We start from the raw sequence: 21,340 nt of genomic DNA on the forward strand, positions 1-21,340 counted from the left end.
AGTTCTAAAAGGGGAAAGTTGAGATCCCCCATTAGTACAGTGTTTTTACTATTTTAACTTTTAACTTTTCCTTTGAGAATTTGGGCACTATATATTTGATGCATATATATTTAGTATTGATATTGTCTATGGGCTCTTTAAGCAAAATGTAATTTCCCCAGTTATCTCTTTTAATTGAGGTTATTTTTTTGGCTTTTCATTTGTCTGAATTATAATCACTACTTTTTTTTTCTTCCAAGACCTTATTTTAACTCCATGTGTGTGCCTATATTTTAAGTATGTGATTTGTAAATAATACAAATTCATTCTGCTATCAATTTGTTTTATGGGTAATTTTATACTATTCAAATTCACAGTTATGATTACTATATATTTCACTCCACCTTATTTTTCCTTTATCTTTTTTTTTAACCCTGTTCCTCTTCAAAATTCTGTTTTGCTTCTCTTATTCAATCCTCTTTCTTATGACCCTCACTCTATCTTAGCCCATTTCATCCCTACTTCCCTGTAGAAAAGATATTTACACCCCACTATGTACACATATTTTGTCTTTTTTTGAATAATTTTAAATGAGAGTAAGTTCAAGTATTGGCTTCCCTTTTCCCCATTTTCCCTTTCACTGAAAAAACCTCAACCTTTTGTGCTTTTATGCAAGATAATTTCTCCCATCATTTCTCTTTCTTTCCCTTTTTCCCAGTACATCCCTTTCTTACCCCTTGATGTCTTTTATGATCATCTCATCGTAATCAACTAACATTTCTTAAAAGTTACAAGTATTATCTTCACACATTGGAATGCAGTTTAACTATGTTAAGTTCTTTATGATTTCTCTTTCATATTTACCTTGAAGTTCTATTGAGTCTTGTGTTTGAACATAAAATTTTCTACTCAGCTCTGTTCTTTTCAGCAGGAATATTTAAAAGTTTTGCTTTTCCTCCTGCAGTGTTATACTCATCTTTTCTATTAAGTTATTCTTGGTTGCACCTCTAGCTCCTCTGCCTTCTGGAATATGATATTCCAATCGCTTCACTCTGTTAAAGTAGAAATTGCTACATCTTGTATGGTTCCATGATATTTGAAGTATTTTGTTCCAGCTCTTTGTAATATTTTATCTTTCATTTAAGAGTTCTGAGATTTGGTTATAATATTTCTGGAAATTTTTATATTTGGATTTTTTAGGAGATAAGTAGTGTATTTTTTACTAAAGCTTTTTATTTTCAAAACATATGCATGGATAATTTTTCAACATTACTCCTTGCAAAACCTTGTGTTCCTATTTCCCCCCTTCTCCCACCTCCTCCCCAATATGACGAGTAATCCAATATATGTTAAAACATGGTAAAATATATGTTAAATCCAACATACACATACATATTTATCCAATTATCTTGCATAAGAAAAATCAAAAAGGAAAAAAAATAAGAAAATAAAAAGCAAGCAAACAGTAACAAAAGAGAGTGAAAATGCTATGTTGTGATCCACTCTTAGTTCCCACAATCCTCTCTCTGGGTGAAGATGATTTTCTTCATCACATGATCATTGGAACTGGCCTGACTATTCTTGTTGCAAAGAGCCATGTCCACCAGAATTGATCTTCATATAATCTTGTTGTTATCATACACAATGATTTCCTCGTTCTGTTCATTTCACTTAGCATCTGTTCATGTAAGACTCTCCAGGTTTCTCTAAACTCATCACAGATCATTTCTTATAGAGCAATAATATTCCATAACATTCATATACCATAAGTTATTCAGCCATTCTCCAACTGATGGACATACACTAAGTTTCCAGTTTCTTGTCACTACAAAAAGGGCTGCCACAAACATTTTTTTTTGCACAGGTGGGACCCTTTCCCTCCTTTATGATATCATTGGGATACAAGCCCAGTAGCAACATTGCTGGATCAAAGGGTATGCACAGTATGATAGCCCTTTGAGATTAGTTCCAAATTGCTCTCCAAACTGATTGGATCAGTATACAACTCCATTAACAATGTGATAATGTCCCAGTTTTCCTACATCCCCTGCAACATTAGTCATTATCTTTTCCTGTCATCTTAGCCAATCTGACAGATGTGTAGTGATATTTCAGAGTTGCTTTAATTTGCATTTCTTTGATCAATAGTGCTTTTAGAGCACTTTTAAACATGACTAGACATAGTCTCAGTTTCTTCATCTGAAAATTGTCTGTTCATATCCTTTGACCATTTATCAATTGGATAATGGCTTGAATTCTTAAAAATTTTAGTCAATTCTCTATATATTTCAGAAATGAGGCTTTTATCATAAGCTTTGAAGGTAAAATGTTTTCCCAGTTTTTTTTTTTTTGCTTCCCTTCTAATCTTGTCTGCATTAGTTTTGTTCATACAAAAACTTTTTAACATAATACAATCATAATTATCTATTTTGTTTTCAATAATGAACTCCAGTTCTTCTTTAGCCACAAATTTCTTTCTTCTCCATAGATCTGAGAGGCAAACTATTCTTTGTTCTTCTAATTTGCTTATAATATTACTTTCTATGTCTAAACCCATTTTGACATTGTATATTGGTATACAGTGTTAGGTGTGAGTCAATACCTACCTAGTTTCTGCCAAACTCATTTCCAATTTTCCCAGCAGTTTTTGTCAAATAGTGAGTTTTTATTCCAAAATCTGGGTATTTGGAGTTTGTCAAATGCTAGATTACTATAGTCATTTACTATTTTGTCCTGTGAACCTAAACTATTCCACTGATTGACTATTCTATTTTCTAGCCAGTACCAAGTGGTTTTGATGACTGCTGCTTTGTAATATAATATTACTTATGGCACAGTTGGACCTTTATTTACATTTTTTACATATTTTATGTTGACTTATTTTGTAAACTGCAATTTTGCTAAAGTTGTGAATTGTTTCTAGAATCCCTAGGATTCTCCAAGTATACTATCATATCATCTGCAAGGAGTGATAATTTGCTTTTCTCATTATCTACTCTAATTCTTTTAATCTTTTTCTTCTCATTGCCAAAACATTTCTAACACAATATTAATTTCTAATGGTGATAGTGGACAACCTTGTTTGACCCCTATTTTATTGGGCATGGTTCTAGTTTGTCTCCATTACATATGATGCTTGGTGATGGTTTTAAATAGAAGTTATTGATCATTTTAAAGAAAACTCCATTTATTCCTACACTTCCTAGGGCTTTTAATAGAAGAGGGTGTTCTATTTTATTAAATGCTTTTTCTGCATCTATTGAGATAATCATATTTTTGTTAGTTTGGTTATTGATATAATCAATTATGCTAGTAGTTTTCTTAATATTGAACCAGCCCTTCATTTCTGGTATAAATCCTATTTGGTCATACTGTATTATCCTGAGAATAACTTTCTGGAATCTCTTTGCTAATATTTTATTTAAGATTTTTGCATCAATATTCATTCGGGAAATTGGTCTATTATTTTCTTTCTCTATTTACATCTACCTGGTTTAAGCATCTGTACCATATTTTTTTCATAAAGGGAATTTGGCAGTACTCCTTCTTTCCCTAATTTTTCAAATAGTTTGCATAGTATTGGAATTGTTGTTTAAATGTTTGGTAGAATTCACATGTAAATCCATCTGGCCCTGGAGATTTTTTCTTAGGGAGTTGATTAATAGCTTTTTTTATTTCTTTCTCTAAAATGGGACTGTTTAAGTAATTTATTTCCTCTTCTGCTAATCTGGTCAATTTATATTTTTGTAGGAATTCCTCCATTTCACTTATATTATCAAATTCATTCACATAAAGTTGGGCAAAATAACTCCTAATTATTGCTCTAATTTCCTCTTCATTGATGGAAAGTTCTCCCTTTTCATTTTTAAGACTAACAATTTGATTTTCCTCTTTCCTTTTTCTAATCAAATTAACTAAATATTTATCTATTTTTTTTTCATAAAACCAATCTTAATTGTATATATTCATTCAATAGTTTTCTTACTTTCAACTTTATCAATCTCTCCTTTAATTTTCAGAATTTCAAATCTATTTGAGGGTTTTAAATTTTTTTTTGAGATTTTTTTAGTTGCAAGCCCAATTCATTTATCTTTTCTTTCTCCATTTTATACAAGTAAGAATCTAGAGATATAAAATTTCTCTAATTTCCATTTTGGCTCTATCCCACAAATGTTTGTATGCTATCTCATTGTTGCCATTCTCTTGGATGAAATTATTGTGTCTATGATTATTGTTTCATCCACTCATTCTTTAGGATTAGATTATTTAGTTTCCAATTAATTTTTGGTTTATTTTGTACTCTCCTTTTATTGCATGCGATTTTAATTGCAAGATGATTTGAGAAAAAACACACTATTATTACTGTCTTTCTGCATTTGATTTTGAGATTTTTATGCCCTAATATATGCTCATGTGCTCTTGAGAAATAGTATATTCCTTTCTATTTCCATTTAATTTTCTCCAAAGGTCTATCATCCCTAACTTTTCTAAGATTATACTTTCCTCTTTAATTTCTTTCTTATTTAATTTGTGGTTCAATTTATATAGTTCTGAGAGAGCAAGGTTAAGATCCCTCAGTGGTACAGTTTTGCTGTCTATTTCTTCTTGCAGCTCTCTTAACTTCTCTTAAGAATTTGGACTCTATGCTACTTGGGGCATATATGTTTAGTATTAAGATTACTTCATTATCTATGTTATCTTTAAGTAGGATCTAGTTTTCTTCCTTATTTCTTTTAATTAGATCTGTTTTTGCTTTTGCTTGATCTGAGATCAGGATTGCTACTCTTTTTTTTTTTTTTTTTTTTTTTGTTTTGTTTACTTTAGCTGAAGCATAATGGATTCTGCTCTGGTCTTTTATATTTACTCTAAAAGTATCACTCTGCTTTAAATGAGTTTCTTATAATCAACTAATTGTAGGATTTTGACTTTTAATTTGGTCTGCTATCCAATTTCATTTTATGGTAGAGTTCTCACAAAATGGGAGAGTTCATCCCATTTACATTCACAGATAAAATTACTAACTGTATTTCCTGCCATCTTGTTTACTCTCAGTAAATTTTTTTCTTCTCTTTCCCCCTTTTCCTCCTCCCCAGTATTTTGTCACTGATTACACCCTCCCTTCCCCTTCTGCAGCCCCTCTCCCTTTCTTAAACCTTTACCCTTCTACTTCTGTTCTCCCTTCCATTAGTCTCTCCCATTCCTTTTCTACTTCCCTATAAGGTGAAACCAGCTTCTCTGTGAAGCTAAATGTGTCTGATATTCTCTTTTTTGAGCCAAGTCTGATTTGAGTAAGATTCTCACAATGCTCATGGCTCTCCCCTCTTTCAATTGTAATAGGTATTTTTTGCCTCCTCATGAGATGTAATTTACGCCATTTAACTCCATTTTTCTCTTCTTCCAGTAGAATCTCATTTCCTCCTCTACTATCTTTTTTTTTTAAATCATCACAATAAAATAACATTATACTTGCAACCCTCTTAAGTATACTCATAATAGAGATACAGATATCAAGAGTTAAATACATCATGTTCCCATATAGGGATATAAGCTTTTTAACTTTTAAAATAACTTTATTTTTTCTTTGATTTTTACCTTTTCATGCTTTTCTTGAGTTCTGTATTTGAAGATCAAATTTTCTATTCAGCTCTGGTCTTTTCATCAGAAATAGATGGAATCCATCTGTTTCATTAAATATCCATTTTTTCCTTCTGAAAGAAAATGCTCAATTTTGCTGGATAATTGATTCTTGACTGCAATCCAAGTTCCTTTGCTTTTCAGAATATCAGATTCCATGCCTTTCAGTCTTTTAAAGTAGAAGCTCTAAGTCCTGAGTAATCCTCATTATGGCTCCTTTATATATTAATTGTTTTCTTCTGGATGCTTATAATATTTTCTTCTTGATTTGTTAATTCTGAAATTTAGCTGATGTTCCCTGGGTCTATTTCAGGAGGTGATCAGTGAATTATTTCAATGGCTATTTTACCCGGTCTAGAACCATATGGTCAGTTTTCCTTGATGATTTCCTGAAAGATGTCTAATCTCTTTTTTTCAAAATGGTTTCAGGAAGTCCAACAATATTTAGGTTGTCTCTTCTAGATCTATTTTCCAGGTCAGTTGTTTTTCTAATGAGGTATTTTACATGTTCTTCTATTTTTTTTTTATTTTTTTATTTTTTGGGTTTTGTTTGACTGATTCTTAATGTCTCATTCACTTCCATTTGTTCAATTCTAATATTTAATGAATTATTTTCTTCAGTTAGCTTTTTGATCTTCTTTTACATTTGGTAGATTGAAGTGTTTTGTTCATTATATATTTTCCAGTTCACAAATTCTGTTTTTCAATGAATTGTTTTCTTTTTCATATCTAGTTATAAGGAGTTATATACTTTTCCCATTTCATTGTCTATTTTTAAGGAGTTTTCTTCAGATACTTTCTAGTTTTCCTTTTCCATATCCTTTTGCAAAGATCTCATATCCTTTCCCCATTTTTCTTCTCTCTTTTAAGATCCTTTTCAAATTCTTCCAAGAAAGCTTTCTGAAATGGTGACCAATTCATATCACTCTTTGGGGCTTCATCTGAACCTGACTTGCCTTTAGGATCCTCAGGGTTTGAGGTCTGTTCTTTTCTTTCTCCATAAAAGCTATCTATAGTCAGAGTTTTGTTTTTTTTCTTTTTCTTTTTTGCTCACTTTAAGGGTTTGTATCTACTCTTAAGACAAAAGAGTGATAACTGCTTTAGTTTTCCCTGGGGCCATCATTGCTGACTGACTTCCAGTACTGGGAAGCCATGGCCAGGTTCCATTTTTCTGAGATTATGGGATTCAGAAGCTCACAATTCGTCTTCTGTATTTGCTTCTGGGTTTCTCACAGCACCAGCTTGGAACCAGGACAGAATGGTCTAAGAGCCTCACAGTAGATTTCCCCATGCATGGATGCTGCAACACCTTGGCTCCCAGCTCCCTGCCCCATCTTTTTGCACTGGGGTTTAGGCTCAGCAGCCTTTACCCCTGCCTGATTAATACAGACCTTTTGTGAAGTTCTTTTACAATCTATTCTTCTGAAAATTTGTTGTACTCCAAATATTGTGGGTTCTTTCACTCCAAAATAAGTTCAGAGGATTAATTTGCTATTTGTGGGAAGCTCAATGGTTACATAGAGACATGTCTACTCTCTATTACCTTGAACTCCCCTCCTCCCGGAATTCTTTCAATTTCCATTTTACTCTCTGGTTCAAATTATAAATCTTTGTTTATAACAGTTATAAATCTTTAGGACACTTATAAATCTTTCAATATAATATCTAGGCTATTTTTTTTGAACTGGCTTTTAGGTAGTCCAATAAGTTTTAAATTCTCTCTCTTTGCTTTATTTCTCAGATCATTTTTTCCCAGTGAGACATTTTTACGATATCTTTTATTTATTCTTTCTTTTGACTTCATATTATATCTCTTGATGTCATAATGGAATCATTAGCTTTCTTTTAACCAAATTTTAATTTTTAAGGAATATTTTTCTTCAGTGAGCTTTTGTACCTGTTTTTTCATTTGACTAATTTCATTTCAAAAGTTCTCTTCAGTAAATTTTTTATATCCTTCACATTTAACCAATTCTGTTTAAGTTTTTTTTTTTTTAATATATATTTTTATCCTGGGATGGAGCTAAGATGGCAGAGAAGACACATGTTTCTATCTGACATTCTCTTACAATCCTCAGAATAATTAGCAAATTCAGCCTCTGAATTAGTTCTGAACTGGCAGAATCCGCAAATATTGTGAGTGCAACAAATTACCAGAAGAAGAGAATTTCAAAGATTGCTAGAAAATGTCTGTTTCAATCAGGCATGGAGGAAGGCAGGCAAGCAGGTCAAGCATGCCAAGCCCAGATAGTGAAGACCCAGGGTGGTGTGGACTCTGTGGGTAATGCAAACTCTGCAGGGTGGAGAATCTAGGGGGAGAAATTTACATCACTGTTGGCTACTCTACCCTGGCTGCTAGCCTGTAGATCAGCAGAGAAGTTATGAAACACCCAACACAAACACAGAAGGTAAATAGTGAATCCCTAAATGCCAGAATCTCACAGGACCTGGCCACACCCACCTAGCACCAGAAGTGATTCAGCACAAACTCATTGCAGCAGCTGCTTCTTGTAAAGGAAGCTTGGACAAATTCCCTTGCCGGACAAAAACAGATCTCCATTAAAAATTAATAAATAAAAAAAGCAAAAAAGATCTCTAACCACAGATAGCTTTTATAATGAAAGAAAAGAACAGATTTCAAAGCCTGAGAAGACTAAAAGCACATCAGCTCCAGATTAAGCCACAAAAGGTGATATAAACTGTCCTTATCACACAAGGCTCTCCTAGAAGAAATTAAAAAGGATCTTAAAAGAGAGCTAGAAGAAAAATTGGGAAAGGAAATAAAAACTGTGCAAGAGGGTTTGGAAAAGGCATATAGCTCATTAAAAGATAGATTTGATCAAATGGGAAAAAAATCTCACAGCAAAACAATTTGTGAAACAGAAAAAGAAAATAACTCCTTAAAAACATAATTTGCAATATGTTTATCCTTTTTTTTTAAAAAACAAGTTATTGACTCATTTTTCTTAATTTGGACTCTGATTTTTTCCCTAAATTTCCTCTACCTCTACTATTTATTTTTAAATTTTATTTAAAGTTTTTCCAGAAATTTTTGTTAGACTTGTACTTGATTCATTTTTCCCTCTGTGAGGCTTTGCTCATAACTATTTTTACATTACCATCTTCTTTTAAGTTTGTGTCTTTATTTTCCCTGTCACCATAATACCTTTTAATGTTTAGATTATCTCTAAATGTGATCATTTTTTTCATATTATTTCTTTGAACATTTTATTAAAAATTGGGCTCTGCTTCTTGATTGAAAGGATGGTGTGCTGTCTCAATCTTCAAATTTTCTGTGCTTCTGTTTTAAGAGTTAATTTTTAGAATTTGTAAGTTTTCATTGAGTCAAGTTGTATCCAAGGAGAATTGTGGTCACTGATCTCCTGGTTGTGCTTTATTCTTTAACCAAGAAGGGACTTTGCTTTTCTCTAGCTACAAGTATTAGTGTTCCTCTGAGCTGAACTGAGACCAGAGTTTCTGATCCTTTGTGAAGGACCCAAAGCACTTTTCTCCAAGCCTATCACTGCTCTCAGCCCTTGAACAATGACCAGGATTACTGCTTTCCTATGGCTGTAAGCATTAGACTAGAGCTGCAACCAGAAACTGCATATGAATAATGCAACAGATTTACAACCAAATGCAGCAAACAGATTCATGAAATCTCTTACCAATTGTCCAAACCCTTTACAATCTCTGGACTGAAAGTTCCTAAAATCTGATGGAATAGCCCCTCTCCTAGGTTCTGGGCTGGTCCCACTCTGGTGTCACAGACCTTCCTGGTGACTTACTAAGTTGTTTTGGTCTGGGGAAAAATGTTTCACTCAAATATTTTGTTGTTGTTGATTATTTTCATTCTAAAATTCTATTTAAGGCATTTTAAGTTTTTTAGAGAAGAATGTTGAGAGAGTTCTACTATCTTAGCACTGCCCCTTCCTAAGATAATTCTTAATGTCTATTCTGGCACTTAGGCTATATGAAAGAGATTAATGAGTTTTTAAACTATTTTATTGAAGGATGACTCTTACATCTGATGGGATCAGTGACTAAAGTGCTATTCTTGGTCATTAAATAAACACATTGTTAATCACAAAAAAACTTTCATCACTTACCACCTGGGCCATATGATCATTATGAGACTTGTCCCTTCCAAAGCAGTGAGTCAAAGAACAGTATATTAGCCTTTATATTCTGTTATCCATGAGGAGTAAACTGAGGTCTAAACCAAGATGGGTCAGTTCCTTTTCTCTCTCTCCTTCCTTCCCCAAAGTAACCAAGGGCGGGGTTGGCAGCAAATGAATTTGCCACTTAATGCTGTATGGAAACAAAGTCTTTATTGATAGTAAAGGGATAGACAGGCATTTGGCCTTCAGGAAGACCCAAACTGCCTGCAAAGCGGGACATCAGTTGACGGGCATTGGCTAGTACACACACCAAATGCAAAGATTTCATTTTTCAGCCTTCTTTATATACATACATGATGACTAGAGTCATCAAAACAGTGTTTGCACAGAGATGTTATCAAGAGGTTCTGGAGATATTTGTCAATAATACAAGAATTCTCTGTTGTTGTAAATAAGACAGGAAAATTCTCTATTGTTATATCCTTCAGTCTCTCCCCAGAAAGGAATTTGAGATCATTAGAATGGAGGCTGAAACCCAAGCCAGCTGGGGGTTGGGTACAGCCCAAACTGGCTCAGATACAGATCTTGTAAATCAAAGGTACAAGGAATCGTAAAGGGGGCTACGCCTGCATCATTATCCTTGTGGGATGGCTATTGAATTACTTATCATTTTTTATACCTTCCTCTATTGGGATTTCTCTTCTTTTTCTTCCAGTGTTGTCTATGCCTGGAAAGACTTGCATGAAGTGAGTGAAGTGAGCAGAACCAAAAGAACATTGTTAGTAGCAACAACAGGATTATGTGATAATCAACTGTGATGGAGTTAGCTCTTTTCAAACATGAGGGGATTCAAGGCAATTCCAATACAATTGTGATGGAGACAGCTATCTACAACAAGAGAGGACTATGGAGACTGTGGATCAAAGCCTAGTATTTTCACCTTTTTTGCTTGTTCACTTGCTTTTTTCACTTTTGATCTGATTTTTCTTGCATAACATAATGAATATAGAAATATGTTTAGAAGAATTGCATATGTTTAGTCTATATTGGATTGTTTGCTATCTAGGTGGTGAATGGGACAGGGAAGAGGGAGGAAAATGTAGAACACAAAGTTTTGCAAAAGTGAACGTTGAAAACTACCTTGGCATGTATTTGGAAAAATAAATATTATTAAAGGAAAAAAAGTGAATGTGCCAAAAAGATGGCTTTTTTAAAGATACAAAATGTTAAGTTTTAGAAGAATTGAGGAATGAGAGAAAACAGAGAAAACAGAGGAAAGAGAGAAATACAATGACTATAGATTTTTACCCCCAGGACTTTTAAGAAATCAAGGAAGGTTATTACATGATAGATGGAGGATATATTGGGTTCTAATGCAATTTTCTTATAGATTATATTATATATTTAGACCCTAAGCAAAAAAAAAAGATACTAATTAATCAAAACACTACAAAAAGAGCATAAAAGATCCTAGGAAAAGATGGCACAATGAGAAATAGTCTAGGACCCTGATTGCCCATTTACTATTGATGTATCAAAACATCAACAAGGAGGGTAGATTAAGCAAGTCACCACAAGGAGGGAGTAATTGATAGAAAATAATATGAAAAAGATTTGGAAGGCTAATTAGGTTGCAAGTTCAATTATGAGATAACCGCATGTAGTAAACATATTTACAGGCAACGGGGAAAACATTAAGATGCAAAGAAGGTAAATATTATAGAGAAAAAGAATGATTGTGGAGTCAATTTAATAGAAAGATGGATTGAATTCCTTCAGCTTCACATGAAATGATCTCAGGGATACCAATCTCTGATTGCTCTTGAGTTTATTGATACTACCTAAAGAGTAGAGCCTACAGCTGAATGCAATACTCCAGAGATAGACTAACCATGAAAGGATATAGTGGAGACTGTTATCTCCCTGTTCCTGGATACAGTGCCTGTTTTCATGCTTTCTACCTTCACAATAGCCTCTTTGGATGCCGTCATAGTTAACTCATACTGAACAATTCTCTAAAATCCCCAACCAGATCATTTCCCCATGAAATGTTATCCAGCCACTCCTCTCTTTTGGTGACTTTCTTGTCTTCCCTCTTGATACTTTTGTTGTATCTTTAGGTATCTATTAGTTTGAGGTGATTTGTAGGGGGGGTAGATTCTTAGGCTTTCTCTCACTGTGCCATTTTCCTTAGATTTCCTGCTTATTCTGGATGTTTATTTGGTCTCCATTTAAATCTAAATCTTTCACCATATTCTCTTTGTTAAAATACCTGAATATATTTTGATAGACTAAGAAATTGTTTTATATTTAATATTTGCATGTTTTTGCTGTTGTTTGAAAGTTTATATCTAATGTTAATTTTTGTGAAGATATCACCTAAGTTAATATATACATATATATTATATGCATAATTTTATATGTATATATGTAAAAGTTTTCCCAGTTTATTGCTTCCCTTCTAATCTTATTTGCATTAATTTTGTTTGTACAAAGGCTTTTTAATTTGATATAATCAAAATTTTCTATTTTGTGATCAATAATGATCTCTGGTTCTTCTTTGGTCACAAATTCCTTCCTCCTCCACAAATCTGAGAGGTAAATTATCATATGTTCCTCTAATTTATTTATAATCTCATTCTTTATGCCTAAATAATGGACCCATTTTGATCTTATCTTGGTGTATACACTGTTAAGTATGGTTCTATCCCTAGTTTCTGCCATACTATTCCAGTTTTCTCAGCAGTTTTTGTCAAATAATGAATTCTTATCCCAAAAGTTGGGATCTTTGGGTTTGTCAAACACTAAATTGCTGTAGTTATTGACTATTTTATTCTATTCCCCGATCAACTATTTCTTAGCCAAATACCAAATGCTGACTGCTGCTTTTAGATCAGGCACAGCTAGACCGCCTTCATTTGATTTTTTTTTTCCATTAGTTCCCTTGAAATTATTGACCTTTTGTTCTTCCATATGAATTTTTTTTCCCCTAGGTCATTAAATAATTTCTTGGGAGTCTAATTGGTATATCATTAAATAAATAGATTAGTCTAGGTAGTATTGTCATCTTTATTATATTCACTCGGCTTATCCAAGAACACTTAATATTTTTCCAATTATTTAAATCTGATTTTATTTGTGTGGAAAGTGTTTTGTTATTTTGCTCATATAATTTCTCCCTTTCCTTTGGTAGATATATGCTCAAATATTTTATGCTATCGGCAGTTATTTTGAATGGAATTTCTCTTTGTATCTCTTGCTGTTGGATTTTTGTGGAGATGTATACAAATGCTGAGGATTTAAGTGGATTTATATTATATCCTGCAACTTTGCAAAAGTTGTGAATTATTTCTAATAGCTTTTTAGTAGAATCTCTGGGGTTCACTAAGTATACCATTATATAATCTGCAAAGAGTGATAATTTGGTTTCCTGATTACCTACTCTAATTCCTTTAATCTCTTTCTCAACTCTTGTTACTAAAGCTAGTGTTTCTAATACAATATTGAATAGCAATAGTGGTGATAGTGAGCAACCTTGTTTCCCTCCTGATCTTACTGGGAATGGTTCCAGTTAAATATATGATGCTTACTGGCAGTTCTAAATAGATTCCTATTTTAAGGAAAAGTCCATTTATTCCTAAACTCTCAAGTGTTTTTTAATTAGAAATGGATGTTGGATTTTATCAAATGCTTTTTCTGCATCTATGGAGATGATCATATGTTTTTTGTTAATTTGGTTATTGATATAGTCAATTATGTTAATAGTTTTCCTAATATTGAACCAGTCCTGCATTCCTGGTATAAATCCTACTTGGTCATAATATATTATCCTGGGGATGATTTTCTGTAATCTTTTTGCTAATATTTTATTTAAGATTTTAGCATCAATATTCATTAGGGAGATTGGTTTATAATTTTCTTTCTCTTGTTTTCAATCTACCTAGTTTAGGTATCAGTACCATGTCTATGTCATAAAATGAATTTGGTAGGATTCCTTCAATCCCTATTTTTTTCAAATAGTTTATATAGCATTGGAGTTAATTGTTCTTTAAATGTTTTGTAGAATTCACATGTAAATCCATCTGGTCCTGGGGATTTTTCTTAGGTAGTTGATTGTTTCAAAGGATTGAAACTCTTGAGTTAATGCACTGAGGTTGGACAACAGAGCACTTAAAGCTAATTACCAATTGGACAATACTCTATAAGCATATGCTTGGAAAATGTCCCTTCCTACTATTCTGTACTGGCTTGGGTGGTAACTGGTAGATACAGAGAATTGTAGGCAGGACTAGGGGGTGGATTAACACTAGCCAAAGTCACTTCTGGGTGGGAGACAAAGAGGAGAGGTTGTGGAGATTCTGCATCCATCCAATTCATTCCTATCCCTAAAAACCAAGAATAAAGACCAAGGACTTTTGCTTATCCTGACTCTGGCTGATGGTGCCCAATGTGTGGACCATGGACCCCAATTTCACTGAAGAAATCCTTGGGGATCAGGACATAGGGTGAGTATTTTAATAAACAAACAGGGGACTTACTTTGTTAAGGGCTAAACCAGTAGCCTTTTCTAGCTGAAATGGGGCAGATATTAGGAAAAGATTCTCCCCCAGCCCCAGCCCCACCCCAAGGGGGCGCTATAGAAAGCATACTTAAGTTGATCAAGGAACAAAGATTAACTATAATTTGGTTGCAGATCATTATATTCTTGGGCACATCCCCTTGGTTCTTAAAGGAAGAAGATACTGGGCCAGATAATTGGAAACTAGTAGAAGATCAACTATGTGAATACTACAATGATAAAGGTCCTGGTTCAATTTCCAAGGAAACATTCTATATATATATATATACAATATGATACAATTGGCCTTAAAGAATTCTGCAAGTTGTAGAAAAAAGAAAAAAAAATCAAAACAGCCAGATGAGGAAGTGTGAGGAAAAAGAGGAGAACAAAGAAAAGATTAGAAGTGAATATCACCAGAGAGCATGAGGAGTTAAGTGAAGATGGAGGGCATGGTGAAGGGTATCATGAAGGGTGTGGTGATTCTCCCTCTAACATGGCAGCTTCAACCCAGCCTAAACTAGAACTGGTTCTTGACATGCCCCCATCAACTTCACCTTCCAGGATGGAGAGAGGAGGACTAGTGGGAGGGACAGTGATACCACCAGCATCTCCCCCCACCCCAGCAATCACTCCCTCCTATGACTAGATTGCAAAAGGCACTACTTACAGAAAAAGGGCAAGATTTAGCTGATTTGAAAATAGGAATGTAACCTGTGATTCAACAATTTAACTCTTCAGGTTAAGAAAGTAGAAGATACACTCCTTTTGATATAGAAATCCTCAAAGACCTGAAAAAGGCTTGCACTCTTTAAGGGGCTCCATCAGCTTATGTTAATTTGGCTTATGAAGGCTTAACCCCTAGGGACTGGAAATCTATAGCAAAGACATACTTAGAACCTGGTCAAAACTATTTGTGGCTTTGTGAATATAGTGAGCTCTTTAGGATACAAGCCAAACAACATAATCATTGTGGAGTTAATCCTCCAATCACCTATGATCAACAAACAGGTGTAGGTTCTTATCCAGAAATGTCAGTACAGATTAATTAGCCCATAGCAGCATATGAACAAATTACTGCTGCTGCTTTCAAAGCATGGGTTTTTCCCCAGTAAAAACTACAAGGGTGTGGCCTTCACAAAAATTGCACAAGGGCCAAATGAACCATTTGCCGATTTTGTGGGATGTTTACAGACAGCTGTCCTACTAACTAATGGTGAAAATGCAATAACAGACGTTATGATAAGGCAACTTGCTAAAGAAAATGCTAATGAGGTTTATAGAAGAATTATACTAGGACTATGCAAGTATGCTCCTTTAGAGGAGATCATAAGATGCTGTGCCACAGTGGGCACAAGTAACTTTTATAACCAGGCTATGATTCAGACTTCCCAAGATCCCAACATGGGAAGACAGAGTCCCTTTTGGCAAGGGACTTCTAGAGAGACTTGTCAATGCTTTCAATGTGATAAAAGTAGGGCATCTGAAAGCTCAATGTTGGCATAGAGACAGAATGAGAAAATAGGGTGGGAGAACAAGACCCAATACCCCATGTCCAAAATGCAACAGAGGCTTTCATTGGGCATCAGAATGTAGACTGATTCATAGAAACTGGATGAGGGGCCCAGCCCCAGGGCCCAAGGCAAAAATTACTTGGGGCACGATGGCAGCTGATGTTATACCCAGAAAGTACTTAGAAATTCAATACCCAGACATGACCAATCATCCAGGAAGCAACCTGATGGGAGAAAGGGATTATAATTGGGGAGAAAAGAGTTGTATGCAGCTGGGACAACTGAGATACCCCCTGGAGAGGTGAAATCTGTTCCTCTCAAGCCTATGGATGCCTTGCCTCCAGGCACAATAGGGTTGACCATTTCACCTCCTCCTGAGTGTACTTACAAAACAATGTCCATCCATACACTGATGGGGAAAACTGGAGAATGTGTAGATAATATCCAAGTCATTAATACAGGTAAACAATGTGTGACTTATCAACCAGGAGAAGTAGAAACATCAGGTTTACTGATACAGAATCCTAATAAACAATCTGGTGATAGTAACCCAGATTCTGACTCCAAGCAACAAAATCCAGGAATATACTGGACAGCAGCTGTGACAGCTGACTGACCTACAGTCACTATCTATATAAATGGCATACTATTAGAAGGATTGTTAGACACTGGTGCAGATCATAAAGTCATTAGAGGTGCCACCTGGCCCAACATTAAGGCAGACACCTACATGTCTGGTGTAAGAGGATCAATAGCAGCTGAAGTTAGTGCTACCCCTTTGAGATGGATATTTGAAGGTGAAGCAGGAGTTTTTACTCCTTTTTGTAGTTGAAAAAAATCTCCATCAATCTGTGGGGAAGAGACATTTTACAACAATTAGGATTAAAAATGAGTACTTCAGTTTTTTAGGCAGGGCTGCTGTGGAAGGCCTGGCAACACTTTCACCTGTTCCTATCCAATGGAAAATCCAGTGTGGATAGAACCGTGGCCTTTAAGTAGTGATAAAATCCAGGCCTTAAATATAGTTCAGGAGCGACTTGACCAAGGACACTTACAACCTTCTCTAAGTCCTTGAAATTCCCCCTATTTAAGAAAAAAAAAATCTGGAAAATGGAGCATGTTGACTGATTTAAGAAAAGTAAATGAACAGATGGAAACTATGGGAACTCTTCATCCTAGACTTCCATTTCCTACTAAATTGCCTAGAGAGTGGCTCTTGGGTTATAGACATTAAGGATTGTTTCTATTCTATCCCTCTAGATAAGGAGGATATGAAAAGAATTGCCTTGTTAGTGCCCAGCGTTAACTTAGCTGAGCCTTATAAAAGATATGAACTGACAGTTTTGCCACAGTGAATGAAAAACAGCCTTACTGTGGGTCAAATGTATGTTATTGCTGCTTTTACTCGAGTAAGAAAAGCATTTCCAAAAGTAATTTTATTACATTACATGGATGATATCTTGGGGTGTGCACCTGAGGAACAAATGTTAGAACCATGTCTTCAAAAAGACCATGGAAACACTAAGGAACTACAAATTGCACATAGTTCCAGAAAACATTCAAAGACAAGCTCTTTTTCAATATTTAGGATATGAAGTATATCCTCAGGTGCTTATATTACAAAAACTTTCCTTAACAATAGAGAACCTAAACACTTTAAATGACTTTCAGAAATTGATAAGGAGATATATGCATCTAGTGTTAGGCTTGACTACCTATCAATTTACAATCATTATATGACATTTTAAAGGGAGACAGTGCTTTAAACTCACCACACCAGCTTACAAAAGAAGCTCAAGGCTTTGAGTTAAGTTGAAATGGCTTTATCCAATGTGGTTGAGTCACTTAAAACCCCTTGGAAATATCAGTTTTTGCTACACAAGAGGCACCCACAGCAGTCCTTCATCAAGGAGACAGTGTGATAGAGTGGGTGAAACCCCCAGCACAATCAGAACAAAGCCTTACTCCTTACCCAGTGCTTGTGGCTAAATTTTTATTAAAGACCATTAAGCTAGCAGTACAATTATCTGGGATAAGACCTATTAAGATCTACACCTTTTATACTAATGCACAAATTAATGTATGCTGTGAAACTATCCCAGAGTGTCAAATTTTGTTAGTCATGGCTCCAAATTTTACACACGAGTCTCCATTAAAGATAACCAGACTATTACATAATTGGCAATGGATTCTTGAAGAAAAGGTTTCTAAAATTCCTCTTAAAGGACCAACTATCTTTATGCATTCAAACATAATATTTGAGCAGTATACTCTCGTGACTTAACTAGAAAGAGAGTAGTCAGAAATCTTTTACAATCCACTCAGCAGAATGAATTGTATGCAATCATTTTAGCTCTAACTTGTTATCCAGGACATAGAAATATAAAATCTGATTCGGCCTATTCAGTAGGTGTGGTACAAAGAATTGCCACAGCCCTAATAAAATTTTTAGCCTCTAATATATATCAGCTATTTAAGGATCTTTAAGAGCAAGTGAGAAAGCAGCCAGGTAAGATTTATATCTTGCATGTCCATGCACATAGTGTGGACTTCCAAGTCCTATTTTTGATGGTAATTCAAAGGATGATAGCCTTCTAACCATGTTAGCCAATACTCCTTTATTTCAAGAAGCCCAAGAATCTCCTTTTAAATACCATCAGGCTGCTCGAGCTTTACGTTTACAATTTGGAATAACAAGAGAGGAAGCTAGGAGCAGAGTAAAAGCCTGTACAGTTTGCATTCCTTTCCATGCTCATACACTGCCTCCATGGAACAACCCTTGTGTTTTGAGATCTAATGAAATTTGGCAAATGGATGTGACACATTATAAATCTTTTGGTCGTCTGTTTTTTATCCATGCTGTAGTAGACACTTTTTCAGGATTCACTTTGAAATACCAGCAGCAAAAGAGACAGCCCAAGTTGTCACTGAATTTCTTATACAAGCATTTGAAATTATGGGTGTGCCACAAGCAATAAAAACAGATAATGGACCTGCATATACCTCTAAACATTTTTGCCCACTTTTGTGCATAGTATAAGATTTTACACACCATTGGCATATCTTTTAATCCTCAAGGACAGCCAATAGCAGAGAGGAGAAACAGACATTAAGATGCTCCTCCAAAAAACAAAAGAAAGGGGGAGCCACAGGTAACCCTAGAGAACTTCTAAATCTAGCTCTTTATACTATTAATTTCTTAACTTTTGACATCGATGCACTGACTCTGGCAGACAGGTTTTATTACCTGCCAGAAGGGCAGTATCCAGTACAAGCAGTTCCAATATCTTTAGATAATTGCCAGGTGATGTGGAGAGACCCAGAAAGTGGTGAATGGAAGGGCCCAGATAGGTTAACTGCTTAGGGGAGAGGATTTGCTTGTATCTATACAGATGGAGAAGGAATCAGATGGGTGCCAATGAGCCATATTCGCCTTGTCCATCAGAGAGTGATGAAGCAGACCCTTGAAACAAAGGAGAAGACCCAAGAAACATCAGGTGGTTCCGTTGCTGACTGTGCACTAAAAGAGCCTGGAAGCTATGGCATTTGACTCATGGACATCAAAAATTGTTGGACTTCAAAACCCTCATTAACAATTGGATTCTCTGAGACATGATACACTTGTTGTAGGACTTCAAAATGCTCAGGAATCATTGGATTCTCTGAGACATAAGACTGTTGTAGGACTTGAAAATCTGCTGGAATCATTGGACTCCCTAACACATAAAAATACTGTTGCAGGACTTCAGAAACTTGCGGGGATCATTGGATTCCCTGACATGTGAAGCAATGGACAGTAGATGAGTTTTGGACTATCTCTTGGCTTCTGAAGAAGGTGTATGTGTGATTGTTGTTTATATACCCTCCTTCTGAGACTTCTGGAAATCTTTTACAATACCATGTTGATTTATATTGTTTGTTATACCACTAATTGCATGTACAATTCATGTTTGTTATATCCCATTGAACCTGCATTGGCTGTGGAGAGAGTCACCACTAATAGCCTGTGCATTATTGCTATGTGCTTATGTAATACCTCCCATGCTGATGGGTTTGTGTATACCTGTTTCTAAAAAGACCCTTCAGTCCAGAAATCTGCTAGCAATCCCCACTTCTCTTTGGTGCTTTTCATCTCTCTTCCTGAGATATCAGGGAGGGCATGATCATCTCTGTTTTAGTGCTTTCACCTTCTTTCCTGAGAAGTCAGGGATGGCGTGACCACCTGTGTTCTAAAACAAAAGAAGGTGGGAGATGTAAAAAGGGCTGAAACTCTTGAGTTAATGCACTGAGGTCAGATAACTGAGCACTTAAGGCTAATTACTGATTGAACAATACTCTATAAGCATATGCTTGGAAAATGTCCCTTCCCATTATTCTGTGCTGACTCAATAATTAGTGTATACAGAGAATTGTAGGAGGGACTAAAGGGTGAAGTAAAATTAGCCAGAGTCACTTCTGGGTGGGACATGAAGAGGAGAGGTGTAGAGATTCTGTGTCCATCCAATTCACTCCTACCCCTAAAGACCAAGGACTTTTGTTTATCCTGACTCTGGATGATTCTAAGGTATCCAGGGTGCTAACTCGGTCTTGACAATTAATAGCTTGTTCTATTCCTTTTTCTAAGATGAGACTGTTTAACCAATTTTTATCTTCCTCTGTTAATCTGGGCAAGCTATACTTTTGAAGGTATTCTTCTTTTTCATTTAAATTATCGAATTTATTGGCATAAAGTTGGGCAAAGTAACTCCTAATTATTGTTCTAATTTCCTCTTCATTAGTGGTGAGTTTTCCTTTTCATTTTTAGGATTAACAATTTGATTTTTCTCTCTTTTTAAATCAGATTTACTAAGGGTTTATCTATTTTGTTGGTTTTTCATAGAGCCAACTGTTATTTTATTAATTAATTCAATAGTTTTTTATTTTCAATTTTATAAACCTCTCCTTTAATTTTTAGAATTTCAAGTTTAGTGTTTGACTGGGGGTTTTTAATTTGTCCTTTTCTAGCATTTTTAGTTGCAAGCCCAATTCATTGACCTTCTCTTTCTCTATTTTATGGAAGTAGTCTTTATTACCACTTTGGCTGCATCCCACACATTTTGGTAGGATGTCTCATTATTGTCATTTTCTTGGGTAAAGTTATCAATTATGTCTATGATTTGCTGCTTCACCCAATCATTCTTTAGTATGAGATTATTTGGTTTCCAATTATTTTTGGTTTATTTAGTGAATAATAAATTCAATTTTTTGAATTGAATGTAATTTTCATTGCATTATGCTCTGAAAAGGATGCATTTACTAATTCTGCATTTGAATTTGAGGTTTTTATGTCCTAATATATGGTCAATTTTTGTATAGCTTCCATGAACTGCTGAGAAGTGTACTCCTGTCTCTATTCAGTTTTTTCCAAAGTTCTATAATACCTAACTTTTATAGTATTCTATTTACCTCTTTGATTTCCTTCTTATTTTGATTAGTCTAATTTTGATTTATCTAATTCTGAAAATGTAAGGTTGAGATCTCCCACTATTACAGTT

The sequence above is a fragment of the Sminthopsis crassicaudata genome, chromosome 3 (assembly GCF_048593235.1).
Source record: "Sminthopsis crassicaudata isolate SCR6 chromosome 3, ASM4859323v1, whole genome shotgun sequence".
Classification (NCBI taxonomy): domain Eukaryota; kingdom Metazoa; phylum Chordata; class Mammalia; order Dasyuromorphia; family Dasyuridae; genus Sminthopsis; species Sminthopsis crassicaudata.